Raw genomic sequence first — 17,873 nt, forward strand, 5'->3', positions numbered from 1 at the left:
GCACATTGCTCACACATAGATGACCAACACATTGGAAGTCTTGTTAACATGTATGTACTCCTAACACTGGGAGGTAAAGTCTATGAAGTTTCTAGTTTGATACATCTGTCAAATATTTAGGAGTACAGGTGGTTGGCCTGTCAGGATATTCCATATGAAGTAAAAGACAAATGTTTAGTCTTGTACTTCCCACCGTGAGGAAGGAAGCACAATACCAGAAAGACCTCTTTGGGTTTTGAAGCAGTATATTCCAAACTGGGGAAATTGCTCCAAATCATGCTTCATGGTACAAAAGGCTTCCAGCAGTGAGTGGAGCTCAGGGTTAAAGAGCACTGTGGCAGATACAAGCTAGCAATGGTGAGAAAGTGATACTTTCTGAAAATTTGACAAGCTTCAGTGGGAAAATGTGCTGCCGAATCTGGGGTTTTAAAATGTCATTCTACCTTCGTGTGCTTCTAGGGTAAGTGACCATGCTTCCACAACTACCCTTCATGAAATGGGCTCTCTCAAATATACATAGTCATAACGTTGGAGGGGTCCAGAAATGGTTAATTGTAAAATAGAAGTTCTATATCCAGTATTTGGCATGAGTAAACCCAAATAGCAAAAACAATATGCATGGGTAGGTAGCCCCAACTACTAAGTCATCACAACTGTTGCACCGATGCTTATCTTTTAGCATTATATCTTACCACTCTTGCTATTATGACTTGTAAGGTGACTTTGTTATGTGAGTTCAAGATGAATATATGATGACAGCTGAAGTCTAGCTCAACTTGGGGATGGTCGGGGAAGATAATAAAAAAGGATAGCCCTAATGAACAGAACTTCATGCAATGTATTTGGTTATTGTTACCTGTTAAAAAAGGAAATCTGACGTAACCTATATATAGTACACACACAAACATACATAGACACACATAAATATATATGCACACACACGCATAACACATAATACATACACATAATACATACATACACATAATACATACATACACATAATACATACATACACATAATACATACACACACATAATACATACACACACATAATACATACACACACATAATACATACACACACATAATACATACACACACATAATACATACACACACATAATACATACACACACATAATACATACACACACATAATACATACACACACATAATACATACACACACATAATACATACACACACATAATACATATATACACATACACCCCCACACACATATACACCCCATATACATACCCCCACACATATACAGAAACCCAAACCTACATCCGCCAGTCACCTAATCCCCCACGCACCGTCCACACACCACGCACGCACCCCCCCCCCACCTCCATGCACACCCCCCCCGCACCGGCATGCACACAACCCCCCCCCCCCCACGCACCTACACACACACACACACACACACACACACACCGCACCTCCACGCGTACCCACCCCCTCCAGCACCTCCACGAGCACCTCCATGCGCACCCCCCCAGCTCCGACACCCCCCCCAGCTCCGACACCCCCCCAGCTCCAACACCCCCCCAGCTCCGACACCCCCCCCCCGCTCCGACATCCCCCCGCATCGACACACGCCCCCCCCCCCCCCGGAACCGACACACACACACCCCTCGGACACCCCCTCCCTCACCGACACACACACACCCCTCGGACACCCCCTCCCTCACCGACACACACACACCCCTCGGACACCCCCTCCCTCGCCGACACACACACACCCCTCGGACACCCCCTCCCTCGTCGACACACACACACCCCTCGGACACCCCCTCCCTCGCCAACATACTTTGCTGATGATGGTCAGAGGCCTAGGAGGAAATAGTCATCAAGGTCTAGAATAGAAAGATATTGCTAAATATTTGGGAGTAGGTACAAAGTATGAAGACCTTCATACTACGTTATAAAGACCTTTAAAGGAGACTTCAACAACCAAGCACACAATCACTCCATCAGTCTTTGTAATCAGACACCTAAATGTTGACAAGATGGGCACATGAAAGAATTGGCCATGGTGGCAGGGATGGAAGCTCTACATGGACAACAAATGATGTGTCTACTGCCAGTACTGAATGACCATCCTATCAATAACAGACCATTGCTGAGTCTCTAATACCGCATGATTTCTCAAGGAAAGAATGCAACTTTTGGTGGCAAATAAAGAACACTGATCTTTTTCTTCCTTGGAAGGACCACAATTTATTCTAAGAAAGTAGATAGATATTTTGGGTATAAGCTTTCTTTTCTGCCTTCAGGGTTTTATCCAGCCAGCACCAGTATCTGAGAACTTATTATTTGATCCACTGACACAGAATTCATTTAGCTTCAGGTCAGACCAGCTTTCAGCAGAAAAGTGGTAAGAGAGTAGGTACCATGATTATGGTTTAGTATAGGAATGCCCTGCTGAAGGCACATCTGAAATGTCATCTCAGAAATGATATTTGACCAAGATGAAGTGAATCCTCCATGAAGAGTTATTTGTATGGCACTATGCTCCAAGTAAGGAGAATACATACATCTAGGAAGCAAGGGGCAGAAGTACAAGGGGTCCCTTTGTTCTCACTATTAGTGATTTACTTGAGGAATTTGTACTTTCTATTCCAACAGTTTAGAACTCTGTGGGGCTAGAGACCTGTTTCCCGGAGTGGGAATAATTCTGCTAGAGGTTACAGAAAGAGTGTGATTACATTTTAAGGTATGTGTGATCTTAGCTTACCTTGGGATCCTTGTGTCAAAAGGCAAGCTGGCAGGAAGAGAAATTGCTATATTAGATATAACTGATCCTAAACATGGGGAGAAGGTAGGGCTGCTATTACACAATAGCACTAGTGTAGAATGTGTTTGTCAATCAAGTCTTAGGTTTGGGTGCCTCATGGTACTCCCTCCGGCAACCAATTTTGGTAGTGAATGAAACAAGCATGGTATATCCAACAGAGAAGTATAAGCATAAAAATAATACATGTTCTAAATAACTATGAACCAAGGACAGTAGTATGAACTTTGTGTGGATTATTAGAGGAACTGAAGAAGTTAAGCAATTTGCTGAAGGTCACAGTGTGAGTAGAACCATTTTTCCCCCACTCAGGTGTATTTATTCCATAGAGACAGGATGGTTTGCTGAACTACGTATCTGACAAGCGGCATTCATATTCTAATGCCAGAACAGGCGTATCTGCCAAATTTTTGCTTGGAATTTCATGAATATTCCCCATTACTGATGTTGACCACATATTCTATCACATCATCTGCATCTTCTAATTTAGAGTTCTTATAGCCCAGACAACCCTTTCCGTTTAGTATCAATTACTTAACACCCACATCAGAATTTCCTGCTTGGGATGTTGCTAACAGTGCAAATGAAGAATAGTGCAAAACATCAGAAAATAGATTTTGACCATATGTAGACATCTAAGTTGATCCTCTCATTTCCAGACAGTATGGGGTGTTAAATTTTGAATTTACTGAGGCTGTGACTTTGTTGGTGAAAAATCTGTTTAATTACCTAAAATGTTGCTTGGGTATGTATCCATAAATAAGCAAAACAATGCACTCTTTCTAAATGATTTCTAAAACATCAAGAATTTGAAAAGGATGTTTTATCTATATTTCTTATCTCATAGTGAAATACAAGGCCCAGAGTACTGCTAGATTGTTTATCACTGCTGATGAAACACTTTAAACCCAGTTTTGAAATCTAATAGCAGAATTGCCTTTTTGGCCTCTTTTTCTTATTATTACAATATGAATTTGACCCATATCATGGAACATTTCACAATTTTAGAATGAAAGACAATGCCCCATAAATTTTCTTGCGATTATAGTGATTTTAAAATGGCACACAGTAACACATTAGGAGAGAAAATATTTACTGTTACAGTATCATGTATAATGAAAACAAATTCTATATGAGGAGAATTATGCATATAAATGATAAGTGAGAAGAAGCAAATAAAAGAGATGGAAGGAAAAACATGGAGCAATGCTTGAAATAACCTTACTAAATTATCACAATTTTCACAAGTTCTTTAAGATTATTTTACAAAACCAGAGGAAAGTGGAAACCTTATGCTTTCATGTGATCATTTCAGGATTTTTTTTTCTTTTCTTTGACTATTCATTGCAAAGAGAAATGCTCTTTAAAGACTATTTTCTCTTATCTTCCACACATTGTGGCAATCCTGGCAGTCATTTTTCTCTTTTAAACTTTGTTCCATATAATTGGATTAGTATCATTCTGTAATGCATTTAAATATCACATTAATTCACTGCATGCTACTGGGGTTGATTTCTTGGTTTTCTTCTTAATAAACTGTCAGATGTTGCTATATTAGCAGGGAAAAGATTGGTGTCACAAACATTTGTTACTTAACATTTTTAAATATGACTATGGTATCCTAATTCTGCCTGATAACAGACTGTTCTTCTCTTGAATTTAAACCTCTGAAAATGTTGATTCTAAGAATGTATTCACAACACTGACAGCAAATACAATGTGTCATGATAGTTGTTTAGGTTCAGTTCCACAGCTCTGAACAATGGAGGCATTAGTGTCAAAGAGCCATGTGCTTTCTTCCCTGGAAATCATTTACAAAGGGCCTTATAAAATTATTAGGGATAGGATGACCATTGTTTAATGAGTTCTAGGATGTCTCCTTGATCCATTGCTGTTATGAAATGATCTACAGAAATAGTCTTAGATTTGGAGAATGTTAGGATACCTAATCATCATGGATTTTTACGATGACAGAAAAACCTCCCAGCTTAGGTTATAAATGAATATTAATTTTAGTCCATTTCATGACTACGAATAGAAAAAATTTCTCCTGAAACAACAATTATAATACAAGGTTCTCACTAAATGTGTAGTTGAATTAAATAGGTAGTGTTTTTTTCTATATTAAACAAGCACATAGATTGTCCTCTAATATGTAAATCTAATAGAATATTTTTGAAAATATTCTTTAAAATCTGATTCTATAAAATCCCCCCACATCCAAAAGCTGATTATTTCCTTTATTAGAGTCTGTCTGAATTGTCGGGTAAGCTTATGCCAGTTGGAAAATAATAGTAAATGGAAAAATATCCTATATCTTATGGAGACTTTAGAGCTATTTATCCTTCAGCTAACTGCTTCAGCTCATAACTATACAATTTACAATTAGTCTATTTTTTACTAGATTAAACTAGTATTAATTTAAAAGATGATGGGAGAGGTTCCGGAAGATGGCGGCGTAGGACGACGCGGGGCTCACAGCGCGTCCTGCCGATCACTTAGATTCCACCTACACCTGCCTAAAGAACACAGAAAACCGCCAGAGGATTAGCAGAAGGGAGTCTCCGGAGTCAAGCGCAGACCAGAGGCCCACGGAAGAGGGTAGGAAGGGCGGTGAGGCGGTGCGCGCTCCACGGACTGGCGGGAGGGAGCCGGGGCGGAGGGGCGGCTCGCCGGCCAAGCAGAGCCCCCGAGTCTGGCTGGCAAAAGCGGAGGGGCCGGACGGACTGTGTTCCGACAGCAAGCGCGACTTAGCGTCTGGGAGGTCAGAAGTTAACAGCTCTGCTCGGAAAGCGGGAAGGCTGGAGGACAAAGGGAGGGAGAGCTGCTGAGCCCCCAGACGGCAGAGCTCAGCTTGGCGGGGAACAAAGGCGCCAGCGCCATCTCCCCCACCCATCCCCCAGCCAAAATCCCAAAGGGAACCAGTTCCTGCCAGGGAACTTGCTCGCTCCGCGCAAACACCCAACTCTGTGCTTCTGCGGAGCCAAACCTCCGGCAGCGGATCTGACTCCCTCCCGCTGCCACAGGGCCCCTCCTGAAGTGGATCACCGAAGGAGAAGCGAGCTAAGCCTGCCCCTCCAGCCCCCGTGCACCTTGCCTACCCACCCCAGCTAATACGCCAGATCCCCAGCAACACAAGCCTGGCAGTGTGCGAGTAGCCCAGACGGGACACGCCACCCCACAGTGAATCCCGCCCCTAGGAGAGGGGAAGAGAAGGCACACACCAGTCTGACTGTGGCCCCAGCAGTGGGCTGGGGGCAGACATCGGGTCGGACTGCGGCCCCGCCCACTAACTCCAGTTATACACCACAGCACAGGGGAAGTGCCCTGCAGGTCCTCACCACGCCAGGGACTCTCCAAAATGACCAAACGGAAGAATTCCCCTCAGAAGAATCTCCAGGAAATAACAACAGCTAATGAACTGATCAAAAAGGATTTAAATAATATAACAGAAAGTGAATTTAGAATAATAGTCATAAAATTAATCGCTGGGCTTGAAAACAGTATACAGGACAGCAGAGAATCTCTTGCCACAAAGATCGAGGGACTAAGGAACAGTCACGAGGAGTTGAAAAACGCTTTAAACGAATTGCAAAACAAAATGGAATCCACGATGGCTCGGCTTGAAGAGGCAGAGGAGAGAATAGGTGAACTAGAAGATAAAGTTATGGAGAAAGAGGAAGCTGAAAGAAAGAGAGATAAAAAAATCCAGGAGTATGAGGGGAAAATTAGAGAACTAAGTGATACACTAAAAAAAAAATAATATACGCATAATTGGTATCCCAGAGGAGGAAGAGAGAGGGAAGGGTGCTGAAGGGGTACTTGAACAAATTATAGCTGAGAACTTCCCTGAACTGGGGAAGGAAAAAGGCATTGAAATCCAAGAGGCACAGAGAACTCCCTTCAGACGTAACTTGAATCGATCTTCTGCACGACATATCATAGTGAAACTGGCAAAATACAAGGATAAAGAGAAAATTCTGAAAGCAGCAAGGGATAAACGTGCCCTCACATATAAAGGGAGACCTATAAGACTCGTGACTGATCTCTCCTTTGAAACTTGGCAGGCCAGAAAGGCTTGGCACGATATCTACAGTGTGCTAAACAGGAAAAATATGCAGCCGAGAATCCTTTATCCAGCAAGTCTGTCATTTAGAATAGAAGGAGAGATAAAGGTCTTCCCAAACAAACAAAAACTGAAGGAATTTGTCACCACTAAACCAGCCCTACAAGAGATCCTAAGGGGGATCCTGTGAGACAAAGTACCAGAGACATCACTACAAGCATAAAACATACAGACATCACAATGACTCTAAACCCGTATCTTTCTATAATAACACTGAATGTAAATGGATTAAATGCGCCAACTAAAAGACATAGGGTATCAGAATGGATAAAAAAACAAGACCCATCTATTTGCTGTCTACAAGAGACTCATTTTAGATCTGAGGACACCTTTAGATTGAGAGTGAGGGGATGGAGAACTATTTATCATGCTCCTGGAAGCCAAAAGAAAGCTGGAGTAGCCATACTTATATCAGACAAACTAGACTTTAAATTAAAGGCTGTAACAAGAGATGAAGAAGGGCATTATATAATAATCACAGGGTCTATCCACCAGGAAGAGCTAACTATTATAAATGTCTATGCGCCAAATACCCGAGCCCCCAGATATATAAAACAATTACTCATAAACATAAGCAACCTTATTGATAAGAATGTGGTCATTGCAGGGGACTTTAACACCCCACTTACAGAAATGGATAGATCATCTAGACACACAGTCAATAAAGAAACAAGGGCCCTGAATGATACATTGGATCAGATGGACTTGACAGATATATTTAGAACTCTGCATCCCAAAGCAACAGAATATACTTTCTTCTCGAGTGCACATGGAACATTCTCCAAGATAGATCATATACTGGGTCACAAAACAGCCCTTCATAAGTTTACAAGAATTGAAATTATACCATGCATACTTTCAGACCACAATGCTATGAAGCTTGAAATCAACCACAGGAAAAAGTCTGGAAAACCTCCAAAAGCATGGAGGTTAAAGAACACCCTACTAACGAATGAGTGGGTCAACCAGGCAATTAGAGAAGAAATTAAAACATATATGGAAACAAACGAAAATGAAAATACAACAATCCAAACGCTTTGGGATGCAGCGAAGGCAGTCCTGAGAGGAAAATACATTGCAATCCAGGCCTATCTCAAGAAACAAGAAAAATCCCAAATACAAAATCTAACAGCACACCTAAAGGAAATAGAAGCAGAACAGCAAAGGCAGCCTAAACCCAGCAGAAGAAGAGAAATAATAAAGATCAGGGCAGAAATAAACAATATAGAATCTAAAAAAACTGTAGAGCAGATCAACGAAACCAAGAGTTGGTTTTTTGAAAAAATAAACAAAATTGACAAACCTCTAGCCAGGCTTCTCAAAAAGAAAAGGGAGATGACCCAAATAGATAAAATCATGAATGAAAATGGAATGATTACAACCAATCCCTCAGAGATACAAACAATTATCAGGGAATACTATGAAAAATTATATGCCAGCAAATTGGACAACCTGGAAGAAATGGACAAATTTCTAAACACCCACACTCTTCCAAAACTCAATCAGGAGGAAATAGAAAGCTTGAACAGACCCATAACCAGCGAAGAAATTGAATCGGTTATCAAAAATCTCCCAACAAATAAGAGTCCAGGACCAGATGGCTTCCCAGGGGAGTTCTACCAGACATTTAAAGCAGAGATAATACCTATCCTTCTCAAGCTATTCCAAGAAATAGAAAGGGAAGGAAAACTTCCAGACTCATTCTATGAAGCCAGTATTACTTTGATTCCTAAACCAGACAGAGACCCAGTAAAAAAAGAGAACTACAGGCCAATATCCCTGATGAATATGGATGCAAAAATTCTTAATAAGATACTAGCAAATCGAATTCAACAGCATATAAAAAGAATTATTCACCATGATCAAGTGGGATTCATTCCTGGGATGCAGGGCTGGTTCAACATTCGCAAATCGATCAACGTGATACATCACATTAACAAAAAAAAAGAGAAGAACCATATGATCCTGTCAATCGATGCAGAAAAGGCCTTTGACAAAATCCAGCACCCTTTCTTAATAAAAACCCTTGAGAAAGTCGGGATAGAAGGAACATACTTAAAGATCATAAAGGCCATTTATGAAAAGCCCACAGCTAACATCATCCTCAACGGGGAAAAACTGAGAGCTTTTTCCCTGAGATCAGGAACACGACAGGGATGCCCACTGTCACCGCTGCTGTTTAATATAGTGCTGGAAGTTCTAGCATCAGCAATCAGACAACAAAAGGAAATCAAAGGCATCAAAATTGGCAAAGATGAAGTCAAGCTTTCGCTTTTTGCAGATGACATGATATTATACATGGAAAATCCGATAGACTCCACCAAAAGTCTGCTAGAACTAATACATGAATTCAGCAAAGTTGCAGGATACAAAATCAATGTGCAGAAATCAGTTGCATTCTTATACACTAACAATGAAGCAACAGAAAGACAAATGAAGAAACTGATCCCATTCACAATTGCACCAAGAAGCATAAAATACCTAGGAATAAATCTAACCAAAGATGTAAAAGATCTGTATGCTGAAAACTATAGAAAGCTTATGCAGGTAATTGAAGAAGATATAAAGAAATGGAAAGACATTCCCTGCTCATGGATTGGAAGAATAAATATTGTCAAAATGTCAATACTACCCAAAGCTATCTACACATTCAATGCAATCCCAATCAAAATTGCACCAGCATTCTTCTCGAAACTAGAACAAGCAATCCTAAAATTCATATGGAACCACAAAAGGCCCCGAATAGCCAAAGTAATTTTGAAGAAGAAGACCAAAGCAGGAGGCATCACAAACCCAGACTTTAGCCTCTACTACAAAGCTGTCATCATCAAGACAGCATGGTATTGGCATAAAAACAGACACATAGACCAATGGAATAGAATAGAAACCCCAGAACTAGACCCACAAACGTATGGCCAACTCATCTTTGACAAAGCAGGAAAGAACATCCAATGGAAAAAAGACAGTCTCTTTAACAAATGGTGCTGGGAGAAGTGGACAGCAACATGCAGAAGGTTGAAACTAGACCACTTTCTCACACCATTCACAAAAATAAACTCAAAATGGATAAAGGACCTGAATGTGAGACAGGAAACCATCAAAACCTTAGAGGAGAAAGCAGGAAAAGACCTCTCTGACCTCAGCCGTAGCAATCTCTTACTCGGCACATCCCCAAAGGCAAGGGAATTAAAAGCAAAAGTGAATTACTGGGACCTTATGAAGATAAAAAGCTTCTGCACAGCAAAGGAAACAACCAACAAAACTAAAAGGCAACCAACGGAATGGGAAAAGATATTTGCAAATGACACATCGGACAAAGGGCTAGTATCCAAAATCTATAAAGAGCTCATCAAACTCCACACCCGAAAAACAAATAACCCAGTGAAGAAATGGGCAGAAAACATGAATAGACACTTCTCTAAAGAAGACATCCGGATGGCCAACAGGCACATGAAAAGATGTTCAACGTCGCTCCTTATCAGGGAAATACAAATCAAAACCACACTCAGATACCACCTCACGCCAGTCAGAGTGGCCAAAATGAAGAAATCAGGAGACTATAGATGCTGGAGAGGATGTGGAGAAACAGGAACCCTCTTGCACTGTTGGTGGGAATGCAAATTGGTGCAGCCGCTCTGGAAAGCAGTGTGGAGGTTCCTCAGAAACTTAAAAATAGACCTACCCTATGACCCAGCAATAGCACTGCTAGGAATTTATCCAAGGGATACAGGAGTACTGATGCATAGGGGCACCTGTACCCCAATGTTTATAGCGGCACTCTCAACAATAGCCAAATTATGGAAAGAGCCTAAATGTCCATCAACTGATGAATGGATAAAGAAATTGTGGTTTATATACACAATGGAATACTACGTGGCAATGAGAAAAAATGAAATATGGCCTTTTGTAGCAACGTGGATGGAACTGGAGAGTGTGATGCTAAGTGAAATAAGCCATACAGAGAAAGACAGATACCATATGGTTTCACTCTTATGTGGATCCTGAGAAACATAACAGAAACCCATGGGGGAGGGGAAGGAAAAAAAAAAAAAAAAGAGGTTAGAGTGGGAGAGAGCCAAAGCATAAGAGACTGTTAAAAACTGAGAACAAACTGAGGGTTGATGGGGGGTGGGAGGGAGGGCAGGGTGGGAGGGAGGGCAGGGTGGGTGATGGGTATTGAGGAGGGCACCTTTTGGGATGAGCACTGGGTGTTGTATGGAAACCAATTTGACAGTAAATTTCATATATTAAAAAAAAAAAATAAAATAAAAATAAAAAAAAAAAAAAAACAAAAACAAAAGAAAACAAAAAAAAAATCGATTATACAGCAATAGAAAATACAAAAGGTAATTTAATTATGAGTGAAACCCAAATAACCAAAGAACATATGAAAAGTTATGCAGATTTACAATAATTAGGTAAAATGCAAATAAAGTAATACTGAGAAATCAAAAAAAAAAAAAAAATAAAAAAAATAAAAGATGCTGAAGTGTTCTTTTATTTATAAACATGTTGAGTGGTAGAAATCAGATATCTGCTCACCAAACTCAATAGTTCTTGCTGCTTAATACATAGCTAGTCTAAATTCCCTAGCCTTACAGTCAAATGTAGACATGTGACTGAGTGCTGGTCTTTGGAATGTGGGCAGAAGTGCTAGGCACTACATGACTGTCTGGCCCATGCAAAACTTTCCCAGGGTGTCGGTGTTCCCCACATGGTCCTTCTCCTAGGTATATTACAAATTCTAATGCCCTTGTGGTAGGTAAAATAATGCCTCCACCCACCCAAAGCTGTCCACATCCTAATCCCAGAAATCTCTATAATCTTATATAGCAAAAGGGATTTTGCAGATATGGATAAACTGAAGGTGTTAAAATAGCTTCTTCTATTATACAAATGGGCCTAATGTCATCATAAGGGTCACTGTAAGGGGTAAGCACCAGTACCATAATCAGAAAGAGACATGACCATGGAAGAAAAGATCGGAGAGCTGCAAGGCCACAAGGCAAGAAACATGGGCCGATTCTAGAAGTTGGAAAAAGACAAGAAAATGAGTATTCCCTAGATCTTACAGAAATTATAGATCCCTGCCAATCCATTTCAGATCTTTGGCCTCCAGGACTCTAATATAGTAGAGTTGTGTTGCTTTAAATCACTAAGTTTGTGGTAATTTGTTACAGCACCAATATAAACATAACCTCTGAATATTTAAATATATAAGAAAACATAAGCAGTTTATACACAAGCCATATTCATGGACAATGAATCCAAGTGTTGCTTATTAAATGTATATATTAGAAAATATTTATTGGGTACTTTTCAAATAGTTTTTATATGGATTATGCCATAAATTTTTAATGTGTATTTCAGGAGATGCAGTTATTATCCCCATTCTACAGCTAGTAAATTTTCACAGAGCATACATATGTTTTCATTGTGTTCAATTATTAATACTTTTATTTTCTCACTTTATATGCTGTGTTTGGATATCTTTGACACAACTCAAATATTTATTTCTAATTGAGACTTCTTTCTGGCCCTTAAACCTACCCTCCCAAATGCCTTTTGGATGAACTGTAGCCAGTTAAGACCAAATATATCTAACGTTAATTCCATCTTATATCATTGTTTTTTTTTTCTATGGTGAATTCTCCATTCTATCAGTGGCCTCACCACGCACCCAGCCATTCAAATTAGGGACCTACAATTATTTTTTTTAATCTATTCCTCACATACAGTCAAAATTTTATAGAATACAAACCCCATATTCTCACTGGTAAATTTGTTTCTTATAGGATACACATTAGAAATTATGAAACTGCATACCTAGGTTTGAACACCTATATTATAGATGATGAGGGTCCATTTTCTCACTTTCAGAGAAATAGTTACAAAGAGAATTCTGGAATGAGCTATTTGGTACCAAACTGGAGTCTGAGATGTCAATATGAGTATATATACTATACAAATATAAACCATATACATGCACATACCTACCAATAGCCAGATAGATACAAATATAATTGTTTTACATCTTGGCATATAAATGTACATTCCTTACCTCTGTCCAGAGGGATGGCTTTGAAGGGACATCAAAGTAGCAACAAGTATACCCCACACTCAGATCCAGGGTTCTCAATACCATTTTGAAATAAAAGATCTCCTTGGCTGATCTTAAAATAGGAGCAGGGAGGGGCACCAGAGTGGCTCAGCCAGGTAAGCATCTGACTTTGGCTCAGGTCATGATCTCACAGTTCCTGGGTTTGAGGCCCATGTTGGGTTATGAGCTGACAGCTCAGAGCCTGGAGCCTGCTTCGGATTGTCTCCCTTTCTCTCCGCCCCTCCCCCACTTGTGCTCTGTCTCTCAAAAAATTAATAAACGTTAAAATTAAAAATAGGAGCAGGAAAAAATAATTCTTGGACACCTTTTGTGCCAAAAGTAATACAATGCTTCAAAAAAAATCGGGGGGCTTGCCAAAAGGACACAGGAGCCATTTGAAAGAACTCCAGTAGTCAAAACTAGAAGAATTTGTGAAATATGTAAGATAGTATATGATTATAACCTCAATAATAAAATATAAATATGTGTGAGTCATTTCTGGTATAAATAAATAATTGAATAATATATAAATGGAGACGGATGGCTTTCTTAAAATAGCAATTACTTTAGAAATAAGGGAAACAGACCATCACTATTAGAACATAAGCATGATAATGACTATAGGCAAGAATAGTGATTCTAATAATAGAATTAGTAGGTAAAACTTGCAGAGCCTCAAATTAGTACCTTTTGGCTATACTCTCGTGGTTTTAATATATGTCCACAAATTTTAAGAAGTGAAGCTTAATTTCTTTCATTTTGAATAAAGGCTGTACCTAAGACTCCTTTCTAATGAATACAATGTCAAGAAAAAAACTTTCCAATTGAGAAATTTTGCAAACACCACCTTAGCCAAGTGATCAAGATCAGCATCAGTAATAAGACCTATTGACATTGTGTATCCCTTGAAATGTTACTATAAAAGACCCTTTACATCTTCAATATTCTTCCTCTAAATCCACAGCATCAGTCTAATGAGATGATGTCAGACAAACTCCTATTGAGTAACTTTCTTCAAAATATATGATCAGTGGTCTTCAAAAGTATCCATGTCACCAAGACCAAGACTAATGAACTGTCATAGACTGGAAGTGACTAAGACATAAGAAAATTAAATAGAAGGTAATAACAGGTAGTCTGGTTTAGATCCTGGAAAAGAAATGATGTTAGTGGAAAAATGGAAGAAATTAGAATAAAGCTAGTAGTTCAGTTAATAATGTTATGCCAAAGCTAATTTCTTAATTTCATGTAATCAGTTATGTAAAATGTTACATATAATATTGTCACTGGGAGTAAGTTGGTTGAAAGGTGTTCAGGGGGCACCTGGGTGGCTCAGTCAGTTAAGCGCCTGACTTAGGCTCAGGTCATGATCTCACGGTCTGTGGATTTGAGCCCCGCGTCAGGCTCTGTGCTGACAGGTCAGAGCCTGGAGCCTACTTTGGATTCTATGTCTCCCTCTCTCTCTGCCCCTCCCCCGCTCAAGCTCTGTCTCTGTCTTTCTCAAAAATAAACATTAAAAATTTTTTTTTAAATAAAAAAAAGAAAGGTGTTCAGGAACTGTACTAACCTTGCAATTGCCCTTGAAGTCTAAAATTACTTGAAAATAAGAAGTTACAAATACCCTATCAAAACAGTCTACTTACCACACCTTAGAGATCTCCTGTTCTCTTATTTCTACTTCCGTTACATGTATTGAAGTCCTTATCAATTCTTACATAAATTATTAAAATTGACTCAAATGGTTTCCATGTCTGTTACCTTGTGCTTTACTACTTTCTATTACATCCTCCCAACACAAATGAGCTTTATCCCATGCAGAGATAATCACAAAATATTTGCATAGGGTTTTACAGTGTCCCATAGGTTTCATTACCTACCACATTTTTTAGCTTCATTTTCCTTTGCTCTCACATGTATGGCATATTTAATTGGTAATCTTTCCAGTTCCTTGCATCTGCCAATCTCTTTCACACTTGTATTCTCTCACACCTGAGATTCCTTCTGCCAAAAATGTTCTCTTCATTTCTTTAAGTAGATAATTTCTCCTCCCCCAGATATTTTTTTTTCTCAAAAATAACAGTTCCTAGAAGACTTTCTTGACATCCCTGGTGTAAATTGTGTTTTTCTCTGGCACCATACACATATATCTATTAATGGCAAGGACACGTTGTTATCCACAACTCCTTCCCTGGAGCCTGGCAATAAATATGTGCTTAACCAAGTTTCACTTAGAATGGTGAAGTAAATATTAAGAATAAATTCAAATGGAAAGGCAAAAGCAAATCTACAGTGAATAGTAAAAATATGAAGGAAAAAAAAATAAAGTCTTAAGCCATATGAGCCTAGAAAGAAAATGCCCATTTAAAAATTTCTAGTTTTGTCAGGGGTCTGGACTAAGATACCACTCAAGAATATCATCTGCTCGAATACACATTGCCGGAAAACATCATGTGAAAAAACTGACCCCAGATGTCATTGTACTGTAGAACTATAGGCATTGCCGTGACCATAGAATCAGATGTATGTGTCTGTGCATATTAGAGCTCTGTAGTCTGTGAATCAAGTGCCAGTGTTACAGCATTACCTTCCCTCTCATAGAAACAAACAAACGGACTCCACAATTCAATGTGCACCTTTGTTTTCAAGGATCAGAGTCTCAGAGGACCTATTCTGAAGGCTTTTAAGGCTGCTATAGACTCTATTGGGACAACCTGGAGAAGTCGTTCATCTGCAGTGACTCGGGGTCAGCAGAGAAATTCCAAGGGAATAGCATGAAAGACTCTTTATCTCAGGAACTGATGGGACTGACCCAGCTGCATAAATCCCTTTCAGACTGGCAATTTGTAGACTGTTTATTTCAGTCATTGTCAACAGGCGAGAGTTCATAATTTTTTAAGTTGACTTTTAAAAAGAAAACTTTATTTTGGCCCCATTGACTAAACACTGTCCTACATTCAAGTTTATAAAAGTCTTTCTATAGAGAGTTAGCACTTTGACTCGTATAGGTTTTTGATTGCTTTGAACATTGTGTTGAAGAAGGTAATGCTGAAAGTGTCAATGACCAAGGCCAAGGCAAACTTGAATTTTTTAGTGCATTTTGTTCTTAGCTTGCATGCAGAAAGGTTGCCATAGAAACTAGTAAAGGAGCTAAATTACTTGTTGATTCTGTACATGCCTTATCTTCTGTTCTTTTATTCTGATACTTAAGTGAGAAACTGAAGGAGGATTTTATATGTTCATCTCCCTTTAAATGGAGAGTATTTCCGCTTAGAGTCTAAAGTTAGAAGTACAGGTTTGGTTTTGTTTTGTTTTTACTATTTAAAGATGTATGTTGGGGCACCTGGCTGGCTCAGTTGGTTAAGCATCCAACTTCCTCTCAGGTCATGATCTTGTGGTTCATGAGTTTGAGCCCCGCGTCAGGCTCTGTGCTGACAGCTCAGAGCCTGACGTCTGCTTCAGATTCTGTGTCTCCCTGTCTCTCTGCTCCTCCCCCACTCGTGCTTGGTCTCTGTCTCTTAAAAATAAGCATTTTTTTTAAAAAATAAAAGTGTATGTGGGGCGCCTGGGTGGCTCAGTCGGTTGGGCGTCCGACTTCGGCTCAGGTCACGATCTCGCGGTCTGTGAGTTCGAGCCCCGCATCGGTCTCTGGGCTGATGGCTCAGAGCCTGGAGCCTGCTTCGGATTCTGTGTCTCCCTCTCTCTCTGCCCCTCCCCTGTTCATGCTCTGTCTCTCTCTGTCTCAAAAATAAGTAAAACGTAAAAAAAAAAAATTTTTTTTAAATAAAAATAAAAACAAAAATGTATGTTACACTAGAACACATTCTTTTCAGTGGGCTGTGTCCATAATATCAGTTTTTGTCACACAGTTGTCAGATTTGGAGGAGCACAGAGTAGAGCTGAGTGCCTCATTTTCCTCAAAATTTGCCAGCGGCTGTGATAATAAAATTGTAGTGTACCTGCATTCAAATCTAGATGCTGAGAGTGGGCAGATATGGGATAGCAGCCACGGATGATTCCCACTACCTGATCTAAGGACAATAAGCTAAAGAAAGTATAATTGATTTTTTTTTTTCTCAGACTGGATGGCAGTCATTAACAAAGGCACAAAAAAGTATTATGAATTGTTTGCAGTGGCAAGCAGTTTAAATACAGCAAAGGAGTATCAGGAAGGGTTACAGATGAAAACCAAAAGGATAACCAGTCTCTTAAAGAAAAACAAAATATGATGTGATAAAATGGAGCTGATTCAGTAGCATAAATTATTCTGTCCGTTTCATTGAAAGTACTGAAGATGAATAATACTAGGGTCAGATTTTGAGAGTCTATGTTGAAGATTCATTGTCCAGTTACAAAAATTTTATTTTTTTATAATTTTTTTAAATGTTTTTATTTATTTTTGAGACAGAGAGAGACAGAGCATGAGCAGGGGAGGGGAAGAGAGAGAGGGAGACACAGAATCCAAAGCAGGCTCCAGGCTCTGAGCTGTCAGCACAGAGCCAGATGCAGAGCTCAAACTCACAGACTGTAAGACCATGACCTGAACTGAAGTCGGACGCTCAACCGACTGAGCCACCCAGGCGCCCTAAAAATTTTAAAAGTAGATTCAAACATGGCTTCTGAGAACAGAGATCTTTGGTGGGATAGGTATATTATGGACTGTTTGTACCTTCTCTGTTTCTCATGCATACATCCCCCAAAGGATATCTTTGAGATATGATTTTTTAGTTTGGACAGTTTTATCTCTAGAGTGAGAAAACTAACTATACTAAGAAAGTATACCTGGGGACGAAGTACTTTAAGCAGATAAAAACCACAGAGAATTAGCAAAGGCTGCAGCATAGGAACACAAGA

At 39.6% G+C, this 17,873-nt stretch overlaps 1 pseudogene; it reads right to left on the bottom strand.

Annotated features, from left to right (window-relative positions):
• The window catches only part of LOC122218462, an 85,441-nt pseudogene that overhangs the window by 56,190 nt on the left and 11,378 nt on the right, over window positions 1–17,873 (bottom strand).

This window comes from Panthera leo, chromosome B1 (assembly GCF_018350215.1).
Source record: "Panthera leo isolate Ple1 chromosome B1, P.leo_Ple1_pat1.1, whole genome shotgun sequence".
NCBI lineage: Eukaryota > Metazoa > Chordata > Mammalia > Carnivora > Felidae > Panthera > Panthera leo.